General features: G+C 33.6%; 2 long non-coding RNA genes across 2 annotated transcripts; one reads left to right on the top strand and one right to left on the bottom strand.

Moving 5' to 3' along the window:
- Nucleotides 1-2809: 2809 nt before the first annotated feature.
- LOC129940816 (uncharacterized) lies at nt 2810-3287 on the bottom strand. The gene is made up of 2 exons (XR_008780766.1): nt 3157-3287; nt 2810-3095 (listed from the first exon to the last, which is right to left on the bottom strand). It is a non-coding gene; the product is annotated as an uncharacterized LOC129940816 (long non-coding RNA).
- LOC129940815 (uncharacterized) lies at nt 3066-3715 on the top strand. Its single transcript, XR_008780765.1, has 3 exons — nt 3066-3199; nt 3257-3468; nt 3561-3715. It is a non-coding gene; the product is annotated as an uncharacterized LOC129940815 (long non-coding RNA).
- Nucleotides 3716-20670: the final 16955 nt, after the last annotated feature.

The following is a 20670-nucleotide window of genomic DNA, read 5'->3' as shown; positions in this document are numbered from 1 at the left end:
TTAGGGAGGATAGAACATTCTTGGAGGATGAGTCAATCCATTTTTACACAGATGGGTCAAAAACAAAAGAATGGTTTGGTGGAGGTGTGTACTCTGAACGACTGAAATTAAGTCTCTCTTTCCACCTTCGCATGTTCCTGGCGGAACTTTTGGCGATAAAGGAAGTCTTGTATTGGCTTAAAGAAAACGTGATATCAACATCTGATATCCGTATTTTCTCTGATAGCCAGGCCGCTATCAAATCTCTGGACTCTGTCTCTACAAACTGTATAACAGTCCATAACTGTCGATCATCTTAATGGAGATGGCGCAACAGTTTAATATTCACCTTCGGTTGGCCCATAAAGACATTCCCGGTAACTGTAAGGCAGATGAACTCGCCAGGAACGGTACAGTACAGCAAGTACAGTTTGGCAAGTACTGGCATACCAATCGCTACTTGTAAACTGTTGCTAATGCAAGACGCTGTGAGGAGGGAAGGCACCAGGTGGAACAACATCACCATGTGTCAAGTCACAAAAAACATCTGGCCAACACTGGATTTAAAACATTTCAGGTGCTTGCTCCCTCTAAGCAGATCGCATATAAGCTCGATAATAGGTGTCATAACAGGACACTGTCTAATAGGAAAGCACGCCACGAGACTAGGCGTATTCTCAAATGACTTTTGCAGAAGCTGTATGGACGAGGAAGAGGGAGAAACGGTTCGTCATCTTCTCTGCAAATGCCCTGCTCTGGCTCGAAAACGCGAAAATTACTTAGTAGAATTCTTCTTTAACGATCTGAACGATCTAAATCATATCAGCATAAACAGCCTCTTACGTTTCTTAAGGGACTCAAGCTGGTTCCATTGAGCTTAGGAGGAAGCCTCAAGATTCATGTGGTATCACAATGGGCCATTAAACTGGCCTAAGTGTGTCCGTTTCCATCTTGGACAGCCACTATAACCTAACCTACCAAACCATACTTACTTTACAACAAGTTCAGAGTACAACCTCGAAATAAATCAATGATAATGTTATAAAACTGAAGAGTGTGTTTGTTTGTTTGAACGCGCTAATCTCAGGAACTACTGGAACGATTTCAAATATTATTTCAGTATTTTTTCAGGAAATCTGTAGGCTATATAAAATCTGCTGCGTTATCTACTCTGTACGTTTATGTGCTGAGTAGAGTGTAAAGTAATTTAATGTATAGAAAATCACTCTGAGGCTGATACGAGCCGAGCACTAATAAAGAATGTTGCAAAATCAGGTATTTTTTACCTTTTGAGAGCTTTCATTGCATGTTAAATTTTTGCTAAATATAATATATGACATAATTGTTTCCCTTTAATAGTTCTAAAAAAATACCGCGACAAAGTATTTCTGTATTATAAAGTTGGCCAGTATTATATTCATTTAATAATGATTTATTTTGACTTGCATCTGCAAATATAATTAAACAAGAATTGAATGTAATTCCACCTTAAAAAAGCGCACCATTTATAGAAAAAGTTGGAACTCTCTAATACACTGTCTAACTGTTTTTTGAAATTTACCAACACTTCAAGGTTCCCAGAGTATCCATCATCGTTTTAACAGAGATGTCGTAGGTCATAAATATATAAAAAACATGCTTATTTTTAACTTCACGTTCATTGAAAAATTGCATTTGGAGATTCAATATATCTTCAAAAGTACACCTAATCAATCGAAAGTTCATTTATTTTCAAAAACCAAGCAAAATTTTACTTTCGAGTAACAAATAAAAATTTGTGTTATTTATATGTATGTTGCTCAAATTTTTCCTGGTGAAAAGATAAAGAAACATGTAAGTTTAAACAATTTTCATAGGATTATTATTATCTGCATTATTATCTGTATAACAAAATGTATTTGAAGTCGATATCTTTTCTGGTTCTTGATCTATGGATGACGAAAAAACGTCGCGAACGTACGGACGTACGAACGTACGTACACACGCACAGACATCTTTCTTAAAATCTTTTATTTCGACTCTAGGGACCTTGAAACTTCGAGAAATGTCAAAATTTTCAATTTGACAAATCGGACCCATTACAATAATTTTGAACAAAATTCTTATCAGAGGACCGACAAGAAAATAGTGGCAAAAATGAACCAAAACGTGTGTAATTTCTTACTACTATTGCGCAGGTATAGTTAAATTTAATTTTAAAAAGCAAATTATCTGAACAATTTTGGTAAAATTCAATCTCCTTAATTCAAAATGTGTTATTCTAGTTGAAACAAAAAAGCTGCGTAAATTAAAATTAAAAGTTCTTTTAAACGACAGTAGCGCTATTTTTGTCACTAACGTATACTTCAACCAACTTTTGAATTAAAGCTTCAAAAGCTTTTTTTCAAAGCTTTTTAAACTTTATATTTTATCTTTGTAGGTATGTAGGTATTTAAAAACAAAGATTTTATTTAAACAAAAGTAACATCTCCACCGGTAACTCATTTTACATTACACAACCAAAAACATTCCTTTAAAATTCTTAAATAAAAAATGGATTACGAAATTATTTTCCCACAAAACTTAAAAACCAAATCTCATGCAATTCAAAAACAAACAAATCAATTTGCTTCGGATTAAACCGTCATCAAAACAAACAGTTTATAGTCCAAAAAGAATGACTGTGATTCTATGCCGGAGGAACTTAAACCTAAACCACTTCCTTCCTCTTATCATTGTAATAGGCCTTGGACTACTTCAGAGAAGAGAACTATGAACCAACCGCAAGCGCATCCTTAAATATTTACAAATCAATCTGTTCCGGGATGATATGATTTCGCGCATAACCTACCCTTCAAAAATTGTATCAGGAATGCAACTCAAGGGTCCTTATATGAGATCTGGTTCATCATTCTTTTGTTGTTGGCGACGAACAGCTCGGTGGCGGTGTTTGTACGGTTGTTGTGGAAAACTCGCCTCTGTTGTACTGCCCGGGGCTGTGGGATGTATTGAATCTAACAGCATACGTTCGGTCACGTGTTGAATGACATTTTCAATTGCGGGTTGTGGCCAATGTCATTTGCACAAAATGAATTCAAATGGTAAACGACACAATGCCCAGAAATAGTCCAACTTAGCTACGAGGGGAGTTTTACTTTTTCGAATTCAAATAGTTCAAGACACACAAAAAGGACTCACAGGCAATTATCACCAGTTAAATAACTGGCGTGGAAAATTATATGTATGTTAATAAATTGGCCGGAAGATGTTATGTGTAGGTTGCATTTTGCAATTTCAGATACAGATCTGGAATTATGGATAGATGCGTGCTGACTGAACTAACGATGATGTGCACCAAGCAACGGCACGGGTGACGGCGGAGTCACTTTACAATATCAATTCTAAAAGGGGTGAAAGTGACTTTGAAATTGAATTTTCTACAATTCATCGGATAACAAATTGATAGTTATTTGCCAAGCGCATGAATACAATGAATCTCATACCTACTAGGTATGTACACAAGATAAATGTGTATTTAAACATAGGTTTGTTGTTTTTCTCGTGGGATTTATATTTATTTATATGTATGTTTTTAATTTCAGGGGACATTCTCCAAGAGAAAAATGTACATACGTATCTATATTTTCTGAAATTACTTGTTTAAATTGATGATATGAATAAAACGGAAGTATTTACTAGAAGTAAAAGATTACAGATAAAAACTTCGAAAGATGCATAAAGGACTTTTAAACATTGAGTGGGTGTATTTTTATTATAGGTATTATAAAAAAGAAGTACAAATTTCCGTTGACCCCAAATATCTCACAAACCAATAACACTATAGCGACTTCAATTAAATTTTATATTATATAATGTGACGTGATGAGAAATTGATTTTTCTAACTCATTTGATCTTATTAAAAATATAAGCGCACATTGTTTTTAATTTCGAAGTCCATTCTAAGATTGAGTTTTAGAATGAGGACAGACTCTTTTTTGACATTAAAAGAAAATTGTTTTTTTGACATGAGATGACTTTAAGCTTCTACAATTACGAATGCTGTCTTAGTTTGTCAAAAAAACAAAATTGAATTTTCAAAAGACCTCCCTCAAATTTTGTAAGGTTTTAACAATGTAGGTACTAGGAAGCACTTTACTGCAGCCTCAAAAACTTTAAACCTTTCTTTTCGTTTTCCTAACTAGTAAATTACTATTTGGCGTTTATTAAAAACGAACATTTTAACATATCTAAAAAATGACACTTCGTGAAAATAAACAAAGCAAATACGCTTAAACTGACTAATTAATTGGAATTGCCAACTGCACTGGACCATTCCATCCACTGCTCTTATAAGGTGATTGTACAGACATCATGGATTAAGAAAATTATAAAAGTTAAAGTAGCCATTCTTTGTTTTTAACTTTAGCAAATTGTTAAGATATCGTAAGATGTTAAAATCGTTTAAAATTAATTAAAAGTTATCTTTTAAAAATTACTTCATCATATTAATAAATCGTTTAAAATTTTGCTCCATTGTTAACATACATATATATTGTTATTTTTGGAATAATCCAACAGTAAGCATTTTAATAGAAAAAAAAAAGAAATTGGAATAATACCGAATTATGAAGTGCTAGAAAGTCTACAATGTTTACTTGACACTCTTCTAAATTTCTTTACCAGATGGAAAATATAAGTTAATGCTAATGATAACGAGTGTCAAGGTATATGGTCTACTCGACGCAGAAAACAAAGTTTCCTCCCCAAATCACACTTAAAATATAAACTCCATTGACGTCCAATGGTCTGAACATTGCAAATACTTTACAATCTACAAGAAAAGTTTTTCCAAATATGTTCTAAATTCAGATAATGAACTTATACCTTTCACTTTTTCACACACTTGAGTTTTTTGCAATTATAGGTCTTAAGTCTAGTGGAAAGTGTGGAATATTTCATCATTCAAATTCCCGCCTCGGCTTCTTACGGAGGCACGAGTGGTCCAATTTTCGATGACTTTCGCATGGCTGAATTTGAGCGATTGCCTGTATTATGTTCACCTTTAGGGCATCTGTCAGTTGTGGTTTATTTGCAAAGACCTGCGACTTCAAGAAACCCCACTGAAAAAAGCCTAGCGGTGTCAAATCGCATGACCTTGGTGGCCAATTTACATCACCCTTGAGAAAAATAGCCTTACCATCAAATCGTTCATGCAAAAGGTCAATCGTGGTGTTAACTGTGTGGCACGTAGCGCCGGTCCTGCTGGAACCGCACATGTCGTCCAGGTTCAATTTGGTCCGTAAGAAGTTAGTTATCATCGTTATGTAGTGCTTGCTGTTGACGGTGTCCTCCTCACAAACGTCGTTTTAAAAAAATACGGACCAATTACGCCGCCGGCCAAAGATACACACCAAACGGTTACTTTTTGAGGATGCATTATCACCTGGTGAACCACGGGTAGGTTGTTGTGGTCAAATATACGGCAATTTTGCTTGTTAACACAGCCATTTATCCAAAAATGCGTCCCGTCACTAATAATTGTTCGGCAAAAATTAGAGTTCTCTTCCAAACAATTCGAAGCCAAGTCAGCGAACAAACGGCGTTGTCTATGGTCATGAAATTTAAACTCCTTGGTCATTTGGATCTTGTTCGGATGTAGGCAGAAGTCCCGGAAAAAAATACGCCAAGTGAAAGTCTGCAAAAGGCCGAGTTCTTATGCACGGCGAGGAATAGACTGCCTTGGGTTCTGCTGTACACTTTCACGGACCACGGCAGCGATGCTCTCGGCCGATCTTGCGTTTTTTGAACGTTGGCTGATTGTTTACTGAACCGGTCGTCTCAAATTTGGCCACGAAACGTTGAAAAATCAAGTGTGAAGGGCCACCACGTCCACCGTAAAATGGGCGCAATGGACACAATGCGCCCAGTGTTTGCGTTTACGAAGACTCATTTTGATAATAAAGTTTAATCATTTAAGTGTGCTGGTTAATCGTGTAACTTGCCATGATGATTTGGCATAAACAAATGAATAATAAACAAAAGATTTGACAGATGCCACCAAGCAGAAGTGGCCGCCACGGGGCGGGTGCCAAAATCTACCCACGCTAATTGAAAAACCCTTTACTTTCTCTTGTATTGTTAAAAAAGTAATTTCATACATTTAGTATAGGTTTCATAGATGTAAAGAATAAAGTTCTATGACTCTAAAATCATGTAACTTAAACTTAACTAAATATTCTTAAAGTTTTCGAAAAATCGGCAGGTGGGCACTGATGGCAAGTTTTCGGTAAGGATCCCATCCCAGCCTCTTTTTTTTAAGTGTTTCCCTTAAGGGCTCAAACAAACAAAATATAATTTTAAACTAGTAAGTGACTCACAATTACGAGTATTACATAAACATTTTTGTCAATTACAAGTAACTAAAGTAGTGATGATGGTTAGTGCGTTGGACTGTCATGCCAGAGGTCTTGGGTTCGATCCCTGCCTATGCCATCTAAAGTCTTTTCACGGGTGCTGCCTCTTGCGAGGAATTGACAAATTCTCCAAGAGTAACTCTTGTCTTGAAAAAGTGCTTTCTCAAATTAGCCGTTCGGATTCGGCATATAAACTGTAGGTCCCCTCCATTCCTGACAACATTACTCGCACACAGGAATGGTTGAGAGTTGTAAGTCACTAGGCCCTGGTTCTCAAAGGACTGTTGCGCCACCCAATTTATTTATTTTTTATTAAAGTAGTGATTATTTCCATTAAATTAACGTTTAATTGTAATGGAAAAAAGTTAAATTACTAATTACTTGCAATTAAAATGAATGTTAAAAATAATTACAAAAATGTATCAATATTCCCAATTCTGTCCTAAGCCCGTTGGAATCTGAAAAGAATATTTTTATCTACTAAAATACTTTTTATTTTGTTCAATTTTTCTGAGAATTTTTCTTAAAAAAAGAATTGAAGAGGTTTTATGATGTTTTTCTTGCTCGAGGTTCCGAACAGATAATACCTCGTCTGCTCATTGGCCCAACTGGCATTGTTTAATAAAATTATCTCAATTCTCAGACATAAGCACTCAGGCAGTTATTATTTGGTAAATATAATTAGTTACGATATTTACAAATAAACAAAAGGCTTAAAGAATTAAAGAATTAAATATTCAAAACATTTAATTGTTATAAAAATGGTACGTAAATAATAACATAAAAGAACTACAACATCAATGAATAACCTTTAGAGGATTAGTTAGATTTGACGTCAAGTACAAAATGTATATTGTTATTTATTTAAGCGTATACACAAATATTTAAATATGTGTAAATTTACATTTAGACATTTTGATAGTTTTATTTTTATTTTTGTTTTAAGAACTTCTGGGTTGCCCGATGTTTACATGTACATACCTACCTTTGTTTATTACTCTGATTCAAACAGTAAACCAAAATGTCCTGAATTGTCAATGCTATTTTCTTTAAGTTTAACTGAAATAATTAGATATCTTGTCAAAATTTCTGTTTTTTACATCTATATACATTAAGAGGTTTATAACATTTTTCTATATTTTCCAAACCCAATTTCTATGTTTCAAAATCTATCACATTTTCCAATTTCCAATTTTAACAGTCGATATATTCTATTTTTTTACACTTACCAACGTGATAAAATTATTTTAAAAATGTATCCGAATTGGTGCTCAATTTTTAATACAAGGCTTTAATAAAGACGCAATTTATCGTTAATTTGAAGAGATTTTGAACTATTTTTGACCACAAGCCAACAACTCTCTTTTATATAAGAATAATTGAAAGATCACAGAAAGAGAATATATTGGCCCTAGCCAAATTTTTATAATCATGGAGGGGATACTATCCAAAAGTTTTCGACTAAAATTAATTTAAAAACACTGACTTGCTAGTTTGACGGTAAAACATCATCGGACCTTGTCTCGTTAAAAATTGCGAAAAATTGTAACTTTCAATGATTTAAAAAGTATGTATTTATCTAGATGTCATCAACTTCCTGTTTCCATAGCTCAAGAACATAAATATTTCAAAAATTTGGATCTGACTATACAAGTTAACGAGCCACGAAAGATGTAGCACACCAATTTTAGCAGTTCCCACGCAACCTACAGTGATGCAATCATTTCCTTTGTCAATTCATGACTTGAATTTTAAACCATATACAAACTTTAAACAAACCACATTTAATTCTTTATAACTGTTTTGTAATCGTTAATCTGTTTGGGTATTTAAGTCAATTGAAAATGAAAATATTATTTTTTCTCACATTCAATTATTCACCTTAAGTAAACTCACTCCCTTGGTTCTAGTCCTGCAACCCGGAAGGATGTTCTATTCATCCCCTTTGAATTTGGAACATTCATACCCGCTTGTTAATGCCCTTTCAACCCTCCCCCTGCATGCGTCAGCCGTCGTAAAAGTGGACTTTAAAATAATATGCTGCTTAGAGCTCATGCGAATTAACATTCCTGTTTACATTGCTTTGTAACAAGATTGCACTTAAGGATGTCAAATCAAAGTTCGTGCGCCGCGCCGCGTTAAACTACATATTTCTACCCTTCCCTTGTTCAGAATTCAGATGTGTTATCTTCGATCCTTGTCAGGGTTGATTATTGTCATCACCGAATGATGAAGGACGTTCGCAATGCAAATATTCTTTCCATTTAAAAAAGCATATTGAATAATAGTGGATTTTCTCGCCTCGAGCGATTCGATGGCAAGGAGAGCGGCAGAGTGCGGTATCGACGGCTTATCAACAACCAACGACCGGTCGCGTGTTCTAGTCCGAGGCAGAAGAATAGGACGAATGCAAGGATACATGCATCGACATCGACTACATATACAATGTTGTCGTTGACGTGGCTAATTTTGATGTTTAGCTTTCAAGGAAAATAATTCATTTATAGTTTTTATTTTGCCGAATTGACACCCTTGTAATTTTATTATGGTTGGTTAGAGGCTGCCTGGTGCCGTTTGACACTGCCTTAGAGTATTGCATACAAAGAACTTTCAGTCCCTTCTTTTTAAGATAGGTGGCGGTAAGGTGGGTGACCGAACGATAACAATAGTTTGATCTGTTTGTGATGATTCAAATTTGTGGTAATAAAATGGGTTGTTTTATTCTTCCAGGTCACTAAATGACGCAAAAATGTGTAATGTCATGATGAAGTGAATCCTCAGAGATGCGTGTGTTTGGAAGTTTTATGAAGTGGAAAGGAAATGCGCTTGTAAATTATGCAATTAAGTATGGTTAAAGGTTCATTTTAGACACTTTAAGGATTAACGTGGGAATTTGAAGAGATTGTGAAGAATAGTTTTTGAAATCTAATAAACAATTGCTAAATATTTCTGTTAAAGAAAACATATGTAAACTATAAATAAACATAATTACAAAAAAAAGCCTCAGTGGCTCACGGAATTGCACGAGTACAATAAAAATAACGGTTTTCAGTAGAGGAGCCCATTATTAGCATTTTTACTATGGGAGTTAGGGTCTATCTCCCCTCGTATAGACAGTAGGGGAAATTTTATAAAAATGTACTTAACATCTAATACAAACTACAAACATTTTCTTTCAAAAGCCAACATTCAATACTTTAAAATACATTTAAAATAAAGTTTTTTCAAACCATAGTTTTTTGAAATAATTGACTTCAAAGTCAAAATTTATGAAAGGAAGCAAATATTTTATGACGCCAAACAACACTCTACATCCAGGACAATATGGCACTTATCTTTTATAGGAAATACTGCCCTGAAGAAAATTATCTGCACGAGTTGGGATGTAAATAGAATTTTTACAAGATTTAAAAAGTATAACCATGTTTGATTGATGAAAAATCGAGTGTTGGTATGCAACTAAGGGATTGTGACCCTCCCGATGTAACACCTAGAAGATCTGTTACCTCCAAAACAATCTCGGCTCTTGGCCATCAATGATGAACTTAACTAATTTCACAGTGAAAAAAGATATACAAACATCTACACTGCAGCAACTTTATAGAGGAATCAGTCTACTTAACATCGCTTACAAAATCTTCTCTGCCGTAATATGTGAACGACTAAAGCCTATCGTCAACAACCTGATAGTTCATTATTAGTGTGGTTTTCGACCAGGAAAGTCCACAGTCGAATATCAAATATTCACATTACGGCAGATCCTGGATTAAAACCAAGAACACCAAATCGACACCCACCATCTTTTTATCGATTTCAAGGCCGCATATGACAGCATCTACGGGGACGAGCTGTATAAAGCAAAGTGTAGTTTTGGCATTCCTGCCAAACTCGTCCGATTGTGCAGGATGACCATTTAGAATTCACGCTGCTAAATAAAGGTTGGAAACAACTTCACAAAACCTTTCAATGTCAAAAAAGGTTTTAGACAAGGTGATGCGCTTTCATGCGATTTTTTTAACATCGTACTTGGAAGAATAGTGCAGAGCTCCCACGTAAACACTAGAGGCAATATCTTTCAAAAGTCTCTCTAATTACTAGCTAATGCTGATGACATTGACATAATCAGAGAACTCAACGTGATGTCAATGGGGCTTTTGTGAATATAAAGACAGAGGCGGCAAAAATGGGTTTAACGGTTAATGAGGGAAAAAAAAGTACATGCTGTCGTGAAGAAAGGACTTAAAACACTGACGCCTCATCGAAACGTCACCATCGTCAAGGACTTCGTCTACCTAGGCTCCGATGTAAACGCAGAAAACAACAACAGCGCTGAAATCAAAGGAATAATAACTCTTGCTAACCGCTGTTTCTTTGGACTAAGAAAGCAATTGAGTAAAGTCCTCTCTCGAGTGATCAAAGTGTCGCTATATAAGCAGGAGCATGGACTATGACAAAAGCGGATGAATGCACCTTGGGTCGTTTCGAGAGAAAAGTTCCTCTAAGGTCCCGTATGCATAGAATGGGAGTGAGGAGAAGATGAAATTACGAGCTGTACGGGCTGAACAGCGACGTAGACTCATCCAGAAGGATAAGAGTCCAACGATTAAGATGGCTGGGTCACGTAGAGCGCATGAAAAACCCACACCCACAGGACAGCGCAGTAGAGGAAGATCGCGAATGAGGTGGCGCGCACAAGTGGAACGTGACCTCACCCAAGTGACACCTAACAATTATTCACAGTGATTTTTTTCACTTAACCGCGAATTAAAAAATACTACAAATTTTGTGTTGTTAAGCAAATTATTCGATGTAGTTAATATGATATAAGTTCCTTTATTTTGTTGTCTATAAAGTTTTGGAAAATTACGAAAATACCATTTTTAAATATATGAACCTCTGTTGTCTTATACTGCTTGAATCCCATGATTAACAGCTTCGGGTCTATATAAGTATATCTCAACAATTTTGGGCAATATGTAGATTAAAAGGCACTTAAACTATCTGAGTTTCTTCTAAAGGTTATATGCAATGTCAAAAACGTTATTTATATTCTACAGGTAAATCATTTCTTGTTTATAAAATGTTCGGGGTGACTAATATTTTCTTCCTTTTTGTGTAAATAACTTTGTTTGAAAGCGTCATGGTTAATATTAAATTTATTTGAAAACGATATCACTACTAGTTGGTGAGATATTTTTGGTCAGCCAAATTGTCCGAAATTCTCTTCTGCTTATCATGATGTTTCTATTAACAAACATTGCTGCTGTAGACCGTAGTGTTGACTAAAACCCAGGTTTGTCGATTCCTCCGCAATCTTTGGAATTAGGCATTCCACAAACGACAGAACATCGTATCGTACAACCTTAGACCGTCAGTGACACCTACTCACGAAATAGAGATAAACACTTCGATTTCGATGTCCAATATATAATTTTAATAATTACACGGATTTTTAACAAAATATATTAAAATTGAAGATCAATTGTCTGGTTCCTTCAAATTCAACTGAATATTGAATCAGATACCCACATTTTTCAGAAATTCTTGGATTCCTTTTTTGACATCCCATCTGTTGTTTCACACGTAAAACCCTGACAAAAGGTATCCGGATACTCTTGCTGTCTGATCTTGAACGAAGCCAACGAAACAAACAAAGTATTCACCTTAGGCACATTTTGACGTAAGGATAATGTGGGATTTATTATTGTTTTCGGTCGTGTTTTATTTAAAGGTCTTATCTACGGTACTAAACTAATTAGTTACCAAACAACATGAAATTATTTTACAGTACAAAATAAATATTTACAATGCTAAAGTACTATTTGCATTAGCTTTAATTTGAGTAACAAATCAACCCGCAAACATAGACGACATTAATATGTAAGAAAATATTGTTTTTATATAAAGAAAATTATAACATAATCCTAAGATGAGATGAAGAGACGTAGGTTATTATTCACATAATTTATTTTATTTGCTTAGTAGGATGTTTTGACTTCTAGAAGTAGATAATTTGGCAACTGTGTCAGTATAAAAGCTTAACGAGTTTTAATTAAAATCATAAGTACCTAGTTTCTCGTCGAAAGAGGTTTCTACTGCAAATTTAAACAAAAATGTTCGCACTCAACTACACCTTCTTTGTTTTAATGGCTATTATTGCTATTTCCGCAATCTTTCCATCCGCAAGTGCATTGCCAATGGATTTACCATTACCATTTAACCCTTTTGATATTATGAGCGGAGTCACAAATAATTTACCAATTGTTGGAAGCGGTATGAAAGGATTAACAAATAATCTGCCAATGGTAGGATAAACAAATGGCAAGTCATTTACAAGAAGAAGCAGACTCAACTCACTGATGTTTAATTTTTTTTGATTAATGCATTGCGATCGACCGATCCAGCTGAAGTCTGCACAAAACTCAAATGTACAAATGAAAACATAATAAAATTATTTTAAACAAATCGAAATTGTATTGATTGCATAATTATTAATATTTGTAACTTTCGTTTTCAATGGTGCTTAATTAATGTATAAGACTTTTAACATTTTTAAAGGATTAATAACCGAATTATTGTTTTCAGTACTTGTTTTCTTGCATCGGTATCGGTAGAACAGAGTAAAAGGTGTTGAACTGTACATATCGGAACATAATTTATTCATATACTCTTAAAGAAAATAATATTGAAACAAAGGTTAGGCAAATCTTTCGTGAACTTCCTAAAATTTCATGAAAAACGCAGATTTTTAGTTTATCCGGTGATTTTGTATGCACTCAGCGTACATTATGTTAACTACCGATGGCTATAATTGAACTGAAAGTTGGCTTATACTCATCAGTTGTCTCGCGTGGGACATGCAATACAGTAAAGTACATAAGTATTGTTAATTTTCAACTCCGCAAAAGTTATTGTAATTGGTCTGATTTGTCGAATTGATATTTTTCGACGTCTCAAGGTCTCTAGAATCTAAATAAAAGAGTGTAAGTCTTAACATCACCGCACAGTTAATGTGCAATAAAATTAAAAAAAGACACCAAACAGTTTGCTATGATAGTTTTCATTATTCTAATTCTTCAAATTTAACTTATGTATTTGATCTAAAATATCAGCCCCATTCTGCTAAACGTGTCTGCTTTCAGGGGGATGGTTTTAAAATAAAAACTTATGGATTCTTTTTAGAATTAATGAAATAGAATATTGATGAAAATTGATATTCAAAAAAAGGTTAAATTTATAACCCAAAGAAAGTTTATTGAAACATTCACGCCAATTCGAAATATGTATTCATTGGAATCGGATACCACGTCGTCTTTTCGACATATAAAATAGGCCACCTCATATCGGTCAGTCGCTTAAATCAAAAAATATTAACTCGGGTTTATGCTTAGCCATTTTAAGACCTATGATGAAAATACCGTTAAAAAACTCTGAAAGCGTAAGTATTGCTTTTTTTGCATTAAGAAAAAATAATTTTAAATTTGGAGAATTTTAGTCTAACGTTGGGGGGTACGTTAAGGAAAGCAATTTTCATCTACACGTAAAGCGAATGGAGGTTGACTACATGTCTTGCAAATGTCTTGACTTGGGTAATTTTCTTTACACCTTAAAATCCACTCCATCACTGATGCAGGTAAATGGATTTGTTGGTCGTCGTACTACATCCTGAGGCCTATCTTCTCATATTCTTAAGCAAAGTTTATAAATAACTTGATATTTTTGCGCCTGCTCTTAGTCTAATAAAGAATTAGAATTATTTCCTTAAGTGCTTTTAGATACAAACCATTATTAAGGAATAATTTGCGTCAAATACGAATAGTAGTTGAAAAGATGCGTATGTATGTAAGTTGTATGATCTTGTATGATCTTTAAGGTCAAACTTTTGTATTTGAAAGTTATAAGTTGAAAAACGCAGAAAACAACACCAGCGCTGATATCAATCGAAGAATAACTCTTGCTAACCGTTTCTTTGGGCTAAGAAAGCAATTAAGCAGCAAAGCCCTCTCTCGAGGGATCAACTTGTCGCTATATGTATAAGACCCTCATCATCCCCGTCCTGCTGCATGGTGCAGAAGTATGGACTATGACAAAAGCAGATGAAAGCACCTTGGGTCATTTCGGGAGAAAAGTTTTTCGTGTGATCTATTCGATGTAGTTAAAGTTTTGAAAAATTGACTAATCTGTCATTTTTAAATCTAAGAACCTTTGTTGTCTTATACTGCTTGAATTCCATGATTTAAAGCTTCGGGTCTATATAAGTCTATTTCAACAATTTTGGGCAATATGTGGGTTAAAAGGCAATTAAACAATCTGATTTCCTTCTAAAGGTTGTATACAATGTCAAAAACGTTATTTATCGTTCCATACAATTATTCTACAGGTGAATCATTTACTGTTTATAAAAAGTTTGGGGTGGCAAATATTTTCTTTCTTTTTGCTGATTTTGTGAACATAACTTTGTTTGAAAGCGTCATGTTTAATATTAAATTTAATTGAAAACGATATCACTATTAGTTGGTGAGATATTTGTGGTCAGCCAAATTCTGCTTATCATATGTTTCTATCTAAAAATATTCTGCTGTAGACCGTAGTGTTGACTAAAACCCAGGTTTGTCGATTCCTCTGCGTTCTTTGGAATTAGGCATTCCACAAACGACAGAACAGCGTATGTTACGTACAACCTTAGACCGTCCGTGATATTTCTCGAGAAGGTCACAATTTGATATTGAGATTTTGAGATTCCACACTCGATTCAAAACCTTAAAGATGACCAATTCGATGTCATGGACAATCAAACCAATTAAAAATGAATTGACATCAGAAGGATAACATTATTATTTCATTTTCAAAACTTCAAAATGTTTAATGACGATTTTTAGTGATCGCTAGGAAGTGCGTAAGCTGTAGTTATTTTGCCTTAAATTTTTCTCGATATATCATTTAAAATCTCGGAATCATTAGTTTTGTTTACAAATTTAACTACATACATTATGTTAAGTTTGAGAATATAGGATATCCTGGATATGTGTTATCTATAGACACCTACTCACAAAATAGAGATAAACACTTCGATTTCGATGTCCAATATATAATTTTATAAGTACACGGATTTTTAACAAAATATATTAAATTTAACTGAATATTGAATCAGCTATTCTTAAATATACCCACATTTGGCAGAAATTCTAGAATACCTTAACCTTAACAAAAAGGTATCCGGATACTCTTGCTGTCTGATCTTGAACGAAGCCAACGAAACAAACAAAGTATTCACCTTAGGCACATTTTGACGTAAGGATAATGTGGGATTTATTATTGTTTTCGGTCGTGTTTTATTTAAAGGTCTTATCTACGGTACTAAACTAATTAGTTACCAAACAACATGAAATTATTTTACAGTACAAAATAAATATTTACAATGCTAAAGTACTATTTGCATTAGCTTTAATTTGAGTAACAAATCAACCCGCAAACATAGACGACATTAATATGTAAGAAAATATTGTTTTTATATAAAGAAAATTATAACATAATCCTAAGATGAGATGAAGAGACGTAGGTTATTATTCACATAATTTATTTTATTTGCTTAGTAGGATGTTTTGACTTCTAGAAGTAGATAATTTGGCAACTGTGTCAGTATAAAAGCTTAACGAGTTTTAATTAAAATCATAAGTACCTAGTTTCTCGTCGAAAGAGGTTTCTACTGCAAATTTAAACAAAAATGTTCGCACTCAACTACACCTTCTTTGTTTTAATGGCTATTATTGCTATTTCCGCAATCTTTCCATCCGCAAGTGCATTGCCAATGGATTAACCATTTAACCCTTTTGATGTTATGAGCGGAGTCACAAACAATTTACCAATTGTTGGAAGCGGTATGAAAGGATTAACAAATAATCTGCCAATGGTAGGATAAACAAATGGAAAGTCATTTGCCAGAAGAAGCAGACTCAACTCACTGATGTTTAAATTTGTTTTGAATAATGCATTGCGATCGACCGATCCAGCTGAAGTCTGCACAAAACTCAAATGTTCAAAAAAAAACATAATAAAATTATTTTAAACAAATCAAAATTGTATTGATTGCATAATTATTAGTATTTGTAACTTTCGTTTTCAATGGTGCTTAATTAATGTATAAGACTTTTAAAATTTTTAAAGGATTAATAACCGAATTATTGTTTTCAGCAATTGTTTTCTGGCATCGGTATCGGTAGAACAGAGTAAAAGGTGTTGAACTGTACATATCGGAACATAATATATTCATATGTTCTTAAAGAAAATAATATTGAAACAAAGGTTAGGAAAATCTTTCGTGAACTTCCTAAAATTTCATAAAAATCGCAGATTTTTAGTTTATCCGGTGATTTTGTATGTTAACTACCGATGGCTATAATTGAACTGAAAGTTGGCTGAAACTCATCAGTTGTCTCGCGTGAAAAAGGGACATGCAAGCAAGGCCTTGATGAAATTCCACCATTTATTTTGAAGAAATGTGCACTTGCTATATCTGAGCCCCTTTATTTCATTTTCAATGCCTCTCTTGGGAAGGGTAAATTTCAGTGTGGAAAAAATCATTTCTCACTCCAATTCATAAAAACAGTCCTTAGCAGGAAGTGAATAACTACCGTCATATTTGTAAATTATCAAGTATACCGAAACTTGGAGAAAATTATATGTGACATACTCGTATCTCCTTAAGGAGCATATTTCACCTTTTCAACATAGCTTTATTGCAGGAAGATCCAATACCTCTAATCTTTCTATCTTTTCTAAGAAGGCTACCATATTGATGCTATCTATTAAATATGTTAAAATGGTTGGAGTCGTGTACAATTCGTTTGTATTGATCAAGTGTTATCTAGTCCAATTATTGTTACCTCGGGTGACCCCCAAGAAAGCCATCTTGGTCCCCTTCTTTTTTAATATTTATCAACGACCTGGCTGATATCTTCTTAATTCTAGTACACTTTTATTTGCAGATGATTTAAAGTTTTTCAGATGCATACATTTTTTAAATGATTGTATTCTCTTGTAAAATGGTCCCAAAAAGTTAACAGAATGGTGTACAACTAACCAATTATTCTTGAACGTTAATTAATGTCAAACTTTTTCCTTTTGATTACTAAGTTAATAACTTTGTTCTTGAAAGATTTTGTAGGAAAAGGATCTTGGTGTATTGTTTGATTCAAAACTTAACTTTAGCAAGCATATAGAATATATTGTAGCAAAATCCAATTCAATGCTAGGTTTTATTAAACGTAATTCAAAAGACTTTAAGGACCTTATGTCCTTAAATCTCTATTTAACTCCTATGTTAGATCAAACTTACAATAATGTTGTGTGATTTGTAATCATTACTACAATATTAATTTAAATATAATTGAAATGATCTAAAACAAATTTACAACGTTTATAGTTCAGAAATTAGGTTCGAACACAGAAATCCTGTCGTACTCGTATAGATGTAAACTTTTGGAAACTCAGTCACTTGAAAATAGAAGGAAAATGTTTTCAGTAATGTTTATAAGTGATAATTTGTCGCATCATATCAAATGCCCTTTCCTTTTATCGTTGATAGATTTGCTTAAGAAAACGTTGCTTTTTCCGAGAAAGGGAACATAGGGTAAACTATGCTCGTAACGAACCTTTAACTCGCTGTGTTAAAGAAACTAATCTGATTTCAAATTATATTGATTTTATTTTTCATATAAACAGAAACTTTGAAAAATAATATACTTTTCTTCTTTTCTAATTAATTAATCAAACCATGTTTATATAATTATTATGTTAAACACTTAATGTTATATATTATTACACCTGTTATTTTTTTGTTACAAATGATTATTTATTTCTCGACCTTTTGTAATCTAATTGTAGATGTTAAGATTTCTAATTGATGTGAATAAATAAAAAAGTACATTTTTCGTTCCGCAAAATTTTGTAATTGGTCTGATTTGTAGAATTGATATTTCTAAACGTTTCAAGGCCTCTAGAATCTAAAAAAAAATGTTTAGATTCTAAAGACCGAAATACCAACTTTATCGTAAGAACTTATTTTATATTTTATCAGAATTAGAAAAGAATTGTTCAGTAAAGACAATAAATAAATAAAATTTGATAATCCTTTTCTACTACAATTTCGGTTATTTCAACTGCCCCAATTTCTATTAGTTGCGTAAATCGAATTTGTAGGTACTGTATTTTATTGTTAAAAATACATATTTTGAAATTAATACAAAAATTGCTCCTGTAATCAATTTTTGAAATACTATTCTTTAAGTCGTTGAGTTCATCTTAAAATAAAAAAAAATTGTCATCTACGACTAATACAAGCCGAAAAAGCCGATGAGTGGATACAAATATTGAATGCACCCCACAATGTTACAATTTTCATAAAATATCTCATCTCAAATATGTAATTAAATTAAAAAAGACAACAAACAGTTTGTTATGATAGTTGTCATTATTTTAATTCTTCAAATTTAACTTATGTATGTATTTGATCGAAAATATCAGCCCCATTCTGCTAAACGTTTCTGCTTTCCGGGGGGATGGGTTTAAAATAAAAGCATATGCATTCTTTTTAGAATTAATAAAATAGAATATTGATGAAAATTGATATTCATAAAATAGAAAGTTTAAGTTTATAACCTTAAGAAAATTTATTGAAACATTCACGCCAATTCGAATCGGATACAAGGTCGTCTTTTCGGCACATAAAATAGGCCACTTAAATCAAAAAAATATAAACTCGGATTTATGCTTAGCTATTTTCAGACCTATGATAAAAACATTGTTAAAAAGCTCTGATAACATAAGTATTGCTTTTATATATTCTTGTTTTAAGAAAAATAGTTTTTTGATTAAATTTGGAGAATTTTAGTCTTAAGTTGGGGGGCTTCTGCATAGGGGTCTGTTAAGGAAAGCAATTTCCATCTGCACGTAAAACGATAGTAAAACGAATGGAGGTTGACTACATTTCTTGCAAATGACTTGACTTGGGTAATTTTGTTTACACCTTAGAATCCACTCCATCACCGATGCAGGATTTGTTGGTCTTCGTACTACATCCTAAGGCTTATCTTCTCATATTCTTAAGCAAAGTTTATAAATAACTTGATATTTTTGCGCCTGCTCTTAGTCTAATAAAGAATTAGAATTATTTCCTTAGGTGCTTTTAGATACAAACCATTATTAAGGAATAATAAGTACGAGTAGTAGTTGATAAGATACGTATGCATGTAAATAGCTTGTATGATCTTTAAAGTCAAACTTTTGTATTTGAAAGTCATAAGTTGAAAAACGCAGAAAACAACACCAGCGCTGATATCAATCGAAGAATAACTCTTGCTAACCGTTTCTTTCGGCTAAGAAAGCAATTGAGCAGCAAAGCTCTCTCTCGAGGGACCAACGTGTGGCTATATAAGACCCTCATCATCCCTGTTATGCAGAAGCATGGAGTATGACAAAAGCGGATGAAAGCACCTTGGGTTGTTTTGAGAGAAAAGTTCTTCGTGTGATCATTGACGAGGAGTGGAGAAGAAGATGAAACGTACAGCAACGTAGACTTAACCAGAAGGCTAAAAGTCCAACGACTAAGATGGCAGGGTCACGTAGAGCGTATGGAAACAAATGCTCCGGCCTGTAGAGTCTTTGAATCCACACCCCGGATCATGTGGCGCGTACAAGTGGAGAACACAACACGGAGCGCGAAACTTTAGGAATCTAGCTAGACCGAGCTAGTTGAAGAAGTTTGTTGGGTGAGGGTCTAGTTCACACAGGACTGTTGCGCCACTTTAAGTTAGTAAGTACAAGTAAGGACGGTGAATTCATTATCGAGACTTACATACCTTTAACACATTGAAAATTGTCGCGTGACTATGTTTTGTTAACTCCTGACTTACTTAAAAATTGTGCGGCTGGGACTCGGAATACAATGCAATTCTACCTCCTCGTGGACTCTAAATGAAGTGAGTTGCTTCACTCACAAAGATGAACTTATCATTAAAATTGATCTCAAAAACAAATTCCAAAACACCCTTAAAAAAGTATGCAAAGGTAGAAATCTTTTACTCAGAAAAGGAAATCTTGTTGGAAATAGAAGCGTATAGAAAGGAGAACCACTAAATAACCATATTAACTGTATTAAAATCCCCCCTTCTGGGGCTCACTATAAGCTTTGGGGTGGGTGGAAATTAAATTATAGTTTAACTATTTTTCAATGATCTCAAAAAATAGAAAACATAGAAACGAATAGTTTTCAATGTTTGATTTAATTTAATTAGAGCAGCT

Source organism: Eupeodes corollae, chromosome 1 (genome assembly GCF_945859685.1).
Source record: "Eupeodes corollae chromosome 1, idEupCoro1.1, whole genome shotgun sequence".
Taxonomy (NCBI): domain Eukaryota; kingdom Metazoa; phylum Arthropoda; class Insecta; order Diptera; family Syrphidae; genus Eupeodes; species Eupeodes corollae.
The sequence above is the reverse complement of the archived record's forward strand: the minus strand, read 5'-3'. Positions and strand labels throughout refer to the sequence as shown.